This window comes from Lepisosteus platostomus, chromosome 5 (genome assembly GCF_059453375.1).
Source record: "Lepisosteus platostomus isolate fLepPlt1 chromosome 5, fLepPlt1.hap1, whole genome shotgun sequence".
NCBI classification, from domain to species: domain Eukaryota; kingdom Metazoa; phylum Chordata; class Actinopteri; order Semionotiformes; family Lepisosteidae; genus Lepisosteus; species Lepisosteus platostomus.
The window spans coordinates 50264076-50273821 of record NC_142615.1 but is presented as its reverse complement, the minus strand read 5'-3'; the positions used below and the strand labels follow the sequence as shown (position 1 = coordinate 50273821).

The window sequence follows — 9746 nt, the reverse complement described above, 5'->3', positions numbered from 1 at the left end:
TGTATATTTATCTTAATTTTAATATACATGTAACCATAAATGCTGTTCTATATATATATAAAGATTGTTGTATTTTATAATATTTTAGCAGAGGGCACAAGGGGGTCTATTATACCTTGCGAAACATCCAAGACAACTATAATAGAGGCTCATATTTTAATAAAATTTGCTTTAAAAGAAAACCAAAATTTGTATGAAATCATCCCTCAATATCGACGTTCAGTTGAAGGATTTGAAGAAGCAACAGCGATAGGTGAGTACATTGATTTTGGACCCATGTTTGCATCTGAATAATCTTTCCTCCTGGAAAGAATTAAAAACAGGTCTGTTTTGAGTCTCATGATGATTCTCTTCTGGATCTGAAAAAAAAAACAGTGCAAATTTGTTTCCGATGTATTTTTCAATTTTATCAGATTTTTTCAGGTGAATGCAGTCGATACGTTCAAGTTTTTATATGATGACAGGACCTACACTTAGGGCTCAGTACTGATAACACTGCTGATATTGATGGAGTAGAAATAAGTGATGTATTGGCAGCTTTATCTGAGGCGAGAAGTCCTAGAACACCTACAAAAATGTTAGGATTCAGAGGAAGAAATATTTTTCTACCTCACCCAATCCTGCTGCATTAACGAGGCTGAAGTTGGCTGCTTATTCGCCAGCTTCTTATTCGCGTTTTTCGTTCCACCTTAAGTGCTGCTGTGATGTTATGCCGCCTTTCGCCTGTAGATGGCTCTCTATAGTCATTTTTAAAAATACTAATCCGAGTTGATTACTGCACATATCCTCAGTAAAGGGGAATATGTAAGTAATGATTATCCAAATTGCATTTTTGTATGAAACACATTTCAGAAAATCGAAAACCAATTTTCAAAACTCACAATAACACAAACTGGCATGTTAGACAACAAGTAAATAAGACAAAGGCAAAACGTGAATTCTCAAAGTCTCAAAATCTTGCATTTTGCAAGAAATGTTATTATAGCAGTTACAATGGGACATTTAGAACATGACATATGAGAATATATGGTTAACGGAGGATGAGCAAAGAGTGATGGCACTTTCTGCTTATTGCTATGACCCTCCCTCCTGATTATAAAATCGTCTCACAATTCTGCCACTGAGGTGTGAGACACAATGTAACAGACTCTCAAAATCCTGAACTTCAGGAAATGTTGCTGTACCATTTTTAAAATATGACCCTCTGAATGTGGCATGAGAGAATTTATAGGGAAAAGCTAATTGCTCTTTTTGTTGTATTGCGATGGCCCCTGTTTAGAAAAAAACATCTCAGAATTCTGACACAAAGGTGTGAGACAGAATGTAACAAATTATGAAAATCATGAAGCATAAGAAAATTTACTGTACCATTTTTTTAATATGACCCTCTGAACATGGCATGTGAGGATTTATAGTCAACAAAATAGCACCCCTTCTGCTGAATTACTTTTTCCCTCCTTCCTCGTTACCAAAACATCTTAGTATTCTGACACTAAGGTAAGAGAGACAAAATCACTCATCACGAACATTTGTAATTTACAAAACTTCACTGTTGCATTTCTGCGTTGTGACATTCTGAACATGGCATGTTAAAGTATATAGAAAACCTAGATCAGAACAGGTTAAATGTAATTCATAGTGATTTATATTTTTTTAATTCTTTCTAAATGAAAAAATATGTTTTTCAGTGATTATGACACTTCAGTATTACATAAAATATGCTTCAATGCCAAAATAAATAATAATGGAAAAAATACCCACAGTGGACATTCATAGTTGTGATTATAGGAATGTTATATATCAGGTGGGTAGCTGTGTCAGCATGCGTAGGCTGCATAGGAAAAAGTAAAGGATTATTCCATGCTGAAAACAGAAGAATGGAAACATAATGTGTTGGCCGTGGAGCCTTCTTCAGGTGTGAGAAAGACAGGGCTGTAAGCAAAGATAATTTCCTTTATCTTTGCTTACTGCAGTTTAAAGACTTTAGGAAGTTTTACGGCTAACAGCTCCACATCAACTTCCTTTTATAACTAACCTCATCAGATCCCTCAACTCCCAACTCTTCCAATTTCTCACTTCAGAGAAGGATAAAAAACTCAATCATCCTCTACAGAGAAAAACCATCAACACCCCTACCACCTCCACCAATCCTAACCTAATCCTTGTTTTTACTATACCCTCTGACCTTTCCCTTTCACCCCTTTACATCCTCGGCTAACTTATTTTAAAATTACAATAGACTGTATAGTATGTATGTTTAAAATTAAGGTAAATATGTCAAAATATCAAAATCCAACTGCACAGTGCTATTGTAACAATGCTTGTCAAGTTATCAAACAAACCTGCATTGTATTTTTAAAATATTTCAGCAGAGGATTCAACTGGAGTATAAATGAAGATTCGACGATAATTTTTTCTGGGGAGTTGCAATGTTGGGCATTATTGGACATTTCCCGGTGACCCTGACACGTGTTAAACACTCGCATTTCCTGCATATATTAAAATGGTTATGGTTTCGCTGAGAAATGCAATTGACTTAAGACAACGTTTATACTGCAGAAGAATCCCATCCCTGGGTGGACTCGAACCACCAACCTTTCAGTTAAAAGCCAAATGCGCTAACCGATTGCGCCAAGTTTTGGGTTAAACAAAACTCTCTTACCGTTTGTTTTGCCAGACGGTAATATTTCTTCTGCACTGATAACCAAGAATTGAATTTCATTTTTCGCAAGCTGTGTGAATTTAATCAAAAACAAGTTTTCCAGAAAGGAAATGAATACATGCATTTAACGAAATCAAGCCCTTTGTGATTGCCCGTAATGATACGTTCTGCACTACAAGATATGAAGAAAGACACGGCTGGGATTTGAATCCCGGTTCTTTTGTTTAATAGAGAAGCGCTTTAACCAACTAGGCTACGGTGACAGGACAACTATCCCCTTTTACAGCCGCTTGGACACACCGCTCTGAGACATCTGCGTTCAGTAAGCGCTGAACCTGCGCTCAGAGCAACTTGCCTCTTTTACATAGCAGCCCCGACACTGAGAAACGAAGAGAACTGGCTTTTATCTGGCATTTTCATGTCCAATGCGTTTGATATCTCCCAAGGGCGACAGAGTTCTTTTGCGACACTTCTTTTTTATTTCTGTAGCTTTGATAAAAAAACGAGAAATCGTGCAAGGGAAAAATGTCTTTTTTTTCATAGAGAAAACGTGCACCAGGAAATGTTGTGTTGAGAAGAAATGATTTAACATGATACGTGACCTAATTTATCGGAGCAATTGCTCAACCAGCAAGGTCTGGAGAGGTTGGAGAGTCTGGTGGATGTGATAATTATACGGTGTTGTGAAAGAAAACAGTCTTTCTTTGAATTCTCAGTCAATCGGAATTTCAGTGCAAAACATAAACCCCTTGTCTGATTTAAAGAGATTATATTTTAAAACTCATAAAAAATCAGAAAACACATGTTTCTCACTTTGAAATTTTAGACGGAGCGGTGCATTACTAGTAGCGACGCTGAGCACACTATGGGGAAATTCAGGGTATGTGAAATCCCAGCGGTTTAATAAACAACGCGTCTGATTTCGGATCATAAGATTGTAGGTTCGACTTCTACCTGGCTCGTGTAAATTTTATTCAAGCTCCTCAGTAATAGATGTATATTATGTAATGAACCGCACCTGAAAGCAAACGTTGGGTCTGTTTCCTTTGTTTTCCAGCATGAAATAGCAAATCGTTACAAAAAGCACCTGCTAATGTCCAATAACGGTTTTTTTTTATTAAATTACATTTTCAGGCTTCAGGCACTTTTTAATAAAACAAAAGTGTCCGGAAACTCATTAACTTTCAGGTTTGCTTGAACCTGTATTAAAAAAAGTTATCTGAAACTTCCGGGATTCCATTATCTGATGTAGCTGTCTCTAAAGTTGGACGTGATGTTAAGCAGATGTGAACTGTGCCTTTTCTCTTAAAAAAAACAAGTTCTTTTTTCCCTCTTCACTCCAATGCTGGAGACTGTAAGCCTCTGTGAGCTCTACACTGCGTGTCCTGTACTGCTCTATTTTGTTTAGATTATCTATGTGGTGTACAGATAGAACTCAACTGTATGGTGTGAATTCCGTGTTCAGGACCAGCAGAACCTGAAAAAGTAACAGCTGACCTCGACGTGATTTGAACACGCAGCCTTCTGATCTGGAGTCAGACGCGCTACCGTTGCGCCACGAAGTCACGGCTGTCCGTGCCTTTGAATTCCCCAAAGGAGACAAATCAGCTTCACAAAAAAAAATCTCATGTGAAGTGCGCAGCTCTTCCGAAGAGAGTCTCTTCTTACCACATTTTATTCTTCCTGCGCAGCTCTTGTGCAGGTGTTGTTCTCAATTACAGATCCAGGAACACTGATTGTTTTTTCTATTTTTTTAAATTAAGTACCCCATGGTGCAACGGTAGCACGTCTGACTCTAAATCCCCAAGTTCATTTTCAAAGTATATCGGAGTCAACTGATACTGATCAGGTTCTGCTGCTACTGAACCCGCAGTCTTCACCTTAAAGTTCAATTCCCCAAGCCTTTTGACCTTATATGTCCATCCCTTCTCGTCAAAACTCGTATTTTCACAGGGTACCCTTCAGAAATCGCAGTATAGAATGAAAAAACTCCAGTAGATCTCGGCCGCTGTTGGTGATTTTCCTTTTAAAATAAATGAATCTCTGGAAATTTTACGGAGTGTATCACTTTCACTGAGACCTAGAAGTGTTAAGCTGTACATGCGTCTTTGTGGCTCAGTTGTTAACCAAAAGGGTGGTGGTTTGAGCCCTTCCAGGGACGCTACGAGCCTTTTAACGTACACACCCTCCTCACTTCATTTCTCCACGGCCGGTCTTGTACCGCTAACAAATACAGAGCCCGTAGGAGGCAGTAAGCTCGTACTAGACCTCGTGAAACCCGACTGCTGCTAGTTGAATTTGTAATTTAATTTATTTAAACTTTTCTTTTCTGTCACTGACTTTTAGCAGGAAAGTCTACATCATACGTTTTGTGTGCAATTTATAAATGTGGTTCTATATTTTCCTTTTTCGCGTAGGCGCTAGCATTGCAGATTTGAATGCGAAAGTACAAAAAATAGTCATGCTCCACTTTCTTGTGATAACGGTAAGTTTTCGGTCTCTTTGCTTAATCCTTTTCGCTCAAACACTACAACTATCAAATAGGCAAACGTATCAAACTGTTGGCTAATTTATCACAGCCAGTCTGTTTTGCTCCACGATGCGCTGTAGCGAACGTGGGGTTCGTGAGGCAATAACCAAGAGAAAGTTCTTGGGCAGCACACACACAACTTATTTACGGAGCTCCTGTAGCCTTTTTTTCAGTGAGCCAGCACTCAGGGAAGATACTTTTACAACCCGTTCGACAAGGGTTAAACACACAAGGGCAGTAAAATGTATGACATCACATGCACAGATCTGAATGAATGTTTAGGCTGTTGGAAAAAAAAAGTAAATACTCAAATAGCCCATTTGTTTTTTGCCATTCTTACAAACGATCGACTGGCAAGCACTCCGCGAACGATTGGTTGGGCACCCCTGTGTTAATGCATTAAGCTTTGTTAACATTCAAATGATTTTGACTAATTTCACGTCATGTTCAGGAAAGCAAGAAAAGTTCTTCTGCATTTTCTGCAGTTTGACACGTAGAGCAACATGAGCTTGGAAAGCCGTATTCCTTCTTTTCACAGAAACGGCGAAAACGACAGGTGTTTAAACAGAGGGTGTCCCAATGTCTGGGACAACGCATTGTGATTTTGTATAAACGCAAATGGTTTCTGATTTAAGCGCAAATGTTCCTCATTTAAACGCAATGCTACCTCATTTAAAAGCCAACAACATTACTTTTTCTCCCTGGCGCTAATAAGCTACCACACATGGAGAAAAGAAAAGAAAATTCATATGTGCATAGGAAGGCAGAATAAAATCCAGAACTGTATTGGTGATATCGATAAACAGGGCTCATGTTCTCAATAAAACGTATTTGTATAAAACATTACAATTCGTAAATATATATTTTTTAATTATGCAAAGTGTCTGTTAAACCATTCATGAAGGATTTTTTAGACAAAAAAACACACTATTATATGAGAAAATATATTTACTATATGTGCATTTAATTTCTTTTTTTAACAATTTCGATTCCAAGGTCGATAAAAATTGTTGCCCTGCTTTTTTGTCATAAATACACAAGCTTGTTATGTCTTGTGTCAGAAATAAACTGCATGAAATTCGCTAAAGCAACAAAAAGTAAGCCACAAAGAAGACAAACATTTGCGTTTATAATGCAATGTCATCTCGAGCCTTTAAAATGACTTTAAACGCAATTTGTTTTTCTCTGTGGCTCTAAGGCTTTGTCATTTAGGTGTGCTGTTTTTTACGTATTGTAAAAAAGTCGCTAAATCATACGAAACATAAAAACTCCTATTGTAAACAATTGACCATTCATATTCCTGAATTTTAAACCTATGGAGTATTTATACTTTGTCTTAGTATTTGTGAATAATACAGAGCTCCTTTTCAAAAGCTGTCAGTACGGTTTAGTGCTTAGGTCTCCTGGTTTTCACCCAGGCGGTCCGGGTTCGACGCTTAGTATAGGAGCGCATCTGTGTTGCCTTCTGGATCTCAAATGAGCAGCTCAGTACAGATAAAAGCCCCGAAGAGCAGCATGCGGAGTGCAAAAAAAAGTATAATAACGATCGTCTTAGTGTGTTAAGAGAGATACATTGCGCGTGGTGGGGAGGTGTGACTGGCAAAGAGTGTTGACCTTCGAAAAAAGGACTCTCGGGAAAATATTTCCACATCCTGAAGAGAAGATTGTCCCCATTTCTCTAGTCGGAACTCCTCTAATGCTAGAGAGCTGTAGAATGTGGAGTCTCCTATCCTGCTCTGGGGGTAGGGTGTACTGTCGTTGCCGTAGCGCGGTGGTTATCACGTTCACCTCACACGCGAAACGTCCCTGTTTTCGCTCTTTCAAACTGCTTGTGGAGTTATTGCACGGACCCATGTTGTCCTCGTGAATAATTATTAAACTAAACAGCCAGCAGCGATATCACTCCTCTTCTTCATTAATTTCCTTAGTGAACGGCCATGTCTGTGTCCGAGCGCCTGGTGCGAATAGTGAGATAAGCCATTGTTTTCCGATATTTTCCAGTGCGGTTATTTATCATTGTTTTAATTAATTGCTTACACTTATATTATAGTGCTTTTCTGGACACTCCCCTCCACCACCACTGTGCAGCATCCACCTGGATGATGTGACAGAAGCCATAGTGCACCAGAAAGCAGAGCAATATAGCCAATTGATAGAGGGGGATTATTAGGAGGCCATAATTGGTAAAGGCCAATGGGAAATTTACACCCCTACTCTTTTCAGGAAGCACACTGGGATTTTTACTGACTGCAGAGAGTCAGGATCTCACTTTTATATCTCATCCGAAGGACAGCGCCTGTTTACAGTACAGTGTCCCCGTCACTATACTGGGGCATTAGGACCCACATGAGCCTCAAGGTCAGCACGCCCCCTGCTGGCCCCACTAACACCTCTTACAATAGTTTTTTCCCAGGAGGTCTCCCATCCAGGTACTGACCAGGCTCACACTTGCTTAGCTTCCATGGGTTGCCAGTTGTGAGTTGCAGGGTGATATGGCTGCTGGCTGGTTTACATATTGAACGTGTTACCTGTAAAGTCAAAGTGACACTTTTACACATGAATTTTTGTATGAAAGCAAAGGTTTCACAATATTTATTTTATTAGAATACTAGTAAATCCTCTTATTCGCCATGCAATTTCTTGGCCTTCTGACAGGCATGTGTTTTTTAAAGAAACTCTACTGTATAAAAAATAGAGAGGAGCTAAGATACCAATAATGGTTGCAATAATGAGCAGTGTTTTGATCATGCAGTTTCAGACTATAATGTGGCATGATATTCACTGCGTTTATCTGTGTCCTAGTGTCCAATGAAAATACATTTAAAGCAGAGTCCTTGATTCATTTACTCAAGCAAGGAAAGAAATTTGCTTCTTGATAATCTTTAACTGGACCAAATATATGCATTCCCATTTAGTGCTAGGTACCATTAAGGTGTAAAGTGCTAGGTACCATTAAGGTAATTAGAGACCTTCTGTAAGATAATGACATACACTGCACCTAACATTGGGCTTGAACCTACGACCCTCAGATTAAGAGTCTCATGCTTTACTGACTAAGCAAGTCGGGCACAGATGCCAAATAGACCTGCTGTCGTCAATTTGAAGAGGTAGCTGGCTTATAATTACAGTGCCTTGCGAAAGTATTCGGCCCCCTTGAACTTTTCAACCTTTTGCCACATTTCAGGCTTCAAACATAAAGATATAAATTTTTTATTTTATGTGAAGAATCACCAACAAGTGGGACACAATTGTGAAGTGGAACGAAATCTATTGGATTTTTGAAACTTTTTTAACTAATAAAAAAATGAAAAGTGGGGCGTGCAAAATTATTCGGCCCCCTTGCGTTAATACTTTGTAGAGCCGATTACAGCTGCAAGTCGCTTGGGGTATGTCTCTATCAGTTTTGCACATCGAGAGACTGAAATTCTTGCCCATTCTTCCTTGCAAAACAGCTCGAGCTCAGTGAGGTTGGATGGAGAGCGTTTGTGAACAGCAGTTTTCAGCTCTTTCCACAGATTCTCGATTGGATTCAGGTCTGGACTTTGACTTGGCCATTCAAACACCTGGATACGTTTATTTGTGAACCATTCCTTTGTAGATTTTGCTGTATGTTTGGGATCATTGTCTTGTTGGAAGATAAATCTCCGTCCCAGTTTCAGGTCTTTTGCAGACTCCAACAGGTTTTCATCCAGAATGGTCCTGTATTTGGCTGCATCCATCTTCCCCTCAATTTTAACCATCTTCCCTGTCCCTGCTGAAGAAAAGCAGGCCCAAACCATGATGCTGCCACCCCCATGTTTGACAGTGGGGATGGTGTGTTGAGGGTGATGAGCTGTGTTCCTTTTACGCCAAACATATCGTTTTGCATTGTGGCCAAAAAGTTCGATTTTGGTTTCATCTGACCAGAGCACCTTCTTCCACATGTTTGGGGTGTCTCCCAGGTGGCTTGTGGCAAACTTTAGACGAGACTTTTTATGGATATCTTTGAGAAATGGCTTTCTTCTTGCCACTCTTCCATAAAGGCCAGATTTGTGCAGTGTAAGACTGATTGTTGTCCTATGGACAGACTCTCCCACCTCAGCTGTAGTTCTCTGCAGTTCATCCAGAGTGATCATGGGCCTCTTGGCTGCATCTCTGATCAGTCTTCTCCTTGTCTGAGCTGAAAGTTTAGAGGGACGGCCAGGTCTTGGTAGATTTGCAGTGGTCTGATACTCCTTCCATTACAAGATGATCGCTTGCACAGTGCTCCTTGGGATGTTTGAAGCTTGGGAAATCTTTTTGTATCCAAATCCGGCTTTAAACTTCTCCACAACAGTATTACGGACCTGCCTGGTGTGTTCCTTGGTCTTCATGATGCTCTCTGCGCTTTCAACAGAACCTTGAGACTATCACAGAGCAGGTGCATTTATACAGAGACTTGATTACACACAGGTGGATTCTATTTATCACCATCAGTCATTTAGGACAACATTGGATCATTCAGAGATCCTCGCTGAACTTCTGGAGTGAGTTTGCTGCACTGAAAGTAAAGGGGCCGAATAATTTTGCACGCCC

The 9746-nt window shown here is 39.6% G+C and overlaps 1 non-coding gene across 1 annotated transcript; it reads right to left on the bottom strand.

Moving 5' to 3' along the window:
- Window positions 1–4155: 4155 nt before the first annotated feature.
- On the bottom strand, window positions 4156–4227 carry trnaw-cca (transfer RNA tryptophan (anticodon CCA)). The gene has a single exon. It is a non-coding gene; the product is annotated as a tRNA-Trp (tRNA).
- Window positions 4228–9746: the final 5519 nt, after the last annotated feature.